Source organism: Arachis hypogaea, chromosome 5, assembly GCF_003086295.3.
Source record: "Arachis hypogaea cultivar Tifrunner chromosome 5, arahy.Tifrunner.gnm2.J5K5, whole genome shotgun sequence".
NCBI lineage: Eukaryota > Viridiplantae > Streptophyta > Magnoliopsida > Fabales > Fabaceae > Arachis > Arachis hypogaea.
Genome location: NC_092040.1, coordinates 27,431,071 through 27,433,435, shown reverse-complemented (window position 1 = coordinate 27,433,435; position 2,365 = coordinate 27,431,071).

Here is a 2,365-nt window from a genome sequence, read left to right as displayed (position 1 = left end):
CTACAGAACAAAACATACAAATGAAAAACTCTATAAAGAAAGAGTAAGAAAAGAAACTGACATTTTTCCTCGCAGAAAGGTGGAAGCAACAACACTCGAAAAGGGAGGAGTTTTCTTCTTTCGATCAGCAAAGGGTGCAGGTAGAAAAGTTTTTAGAAACGAAACAAGCGAGGAGAGGGAAAAGTATTATAAACACGTTAGGGGCATAAAGGTAAAACGACGCAAGCCATTTAAAGAGTTGCACCGTTACCAATGTAACCGCCTCGCGTATGAATGCTCAAACCTCTAAAAGACGCGACGTTTGATTAGACGCGACTGTTGAGAGTTTTTAAAACACGTCGGTTCCAAAAAATCACGTCGGTTCCTTATTAAGTCGGCTACGGTCCCAAGTTATAATACTCGACCCCATCTCTTTAAAGAAATTGGGCTCGAGTAGGGGCACTGTTCATACCCTGACCCAACGCTAAGGCCCAGGTCCAAACGACAGGCCCACCCCCCAGGGTTGAGCCTCACAGCACACCGACCTTCCCCTGAGAAGTCGGTGCTCATCACGACTTGCTCTAAGGAAGTCGAAAACAAGGATTAGCTGGCAGATAATAACTGCCCCTAAAATCTCTCAACCCACTTCCAGGAGCCATATCGCAACTTTCCTAAGATAAAGGGACGGTTATCCACCTTAAAAGGTGGAACTACTCCAACAGTAGTTATTGGTTCACCACTATAAATACATTGATACCCCTCAGGTATCTCTAAGTCCCAATACTCTCTAGACCTGCTCACACCCTTGCTGACTTAGCATCGGAGTGTCTTTGCAGGTACCACCCCCCGTTCACTCACGCTCACAAGTCAGGCGGAGGCCCCAAAGGTGCGAGCCTACTCGGAATCTTCCCTCCGCAGACGATTGGGCCAACCTAACGAATCCAACCCATTATTCTCCGGTTATCCATCGTAACAATTACAATAATATTTTGTTTTTTTATTAAATCGATTTAATATATATTTTTATCTTATACTTTTAGATATAAATTAGAGTTTAATTTTGATGTACTGATAATATAAAATATTTTACATAATTATTCAATTATATTTATTTTTTGGATGATCATTTATGAAAATGCAATTAATATAAAAAATAGCTATTTTTTATAATATAATATTACGTAATTAAATATACATGTAAAATTAATTTATACTAACAGTATATTAAAATTTAATTGTAAAAATAAAATATATATATATATATATATATAATAAATATTTTGCCACAAAATTTAATAGATATTTTTTTAATATGAGAATAAATATAATTTTTTTATAATATATTTTTATATTTTTTTAAAATGTTAGCGAAAACACTTACTTGCATATAGGCTATAGCATAGATCGGTCCCTATTTCCATTCACCACTCTAGAAAATTCTAATCCATGAAATATTTAACAATTTTTATTTATTTTTAAACTTTAATAATTGAGAAAAAAACACTAATTAAAAGGAGGGTCAGCCATCAGTGTATTAGAAAATTAGAGGTGAATCTAATAATTACGTTGAATTATAAGTTAGTCTAAAACCCTTGAGAAACTAATAAGTTGATTAAACAAGGTTATAATTATTTTTGGATGAAAATATTTCATAACAAAACCTTGATTTTTCGTTTTTAAATTTAACAAATGTTGTTATAACTTTTGCATGATCAATTTTACCAATTTTTTAGATTATCTTTTTATTTTTATATTGACAATGTTCATTCTCACCTCCAAATTTTAAATTCTGAAATTTTATTATATATCCCAAATCTTTCAGAAAATGAACATAAATAAATAATTTTAACACTAAAAAAGATTGACTATTGTTATTCAAATATCATTTTTCAATAAAATATTATTTACTAAACATTTTCTTTTAAGAATATGTCCAACAAAATATTATATACATATTAAAATTAATCACTCAAAATTAATTATCATGTATTTATATATAATACATATGTAGTTTAATTTATTTTTAATATATATTTTATATTTTAATATATATTTTATGACAATACTAAAAAATAAAAAAATAATAAAAATTTATCTTATTTAATATTTATTAATTATTATAATAATTAATAAATAATAAATAAAATAAATTTTAGTTGATTTTAACTAAATTTTGAATTACTACATATTTTTAATATTTTATACTAATTATTAATTTTAGTAAACTGATTTTGATATTAATAGTTACGTATTATACTTGTGTAACAAAGGTAGTCTAACATATCTTCAACTTATTATGTGCGTTTAAATAAATTGAATTTTACAATGTCTTTTATTTTGGTTTTTAAATTATCTAACTTTTTTTAAATAAAAAATTAAATATTTA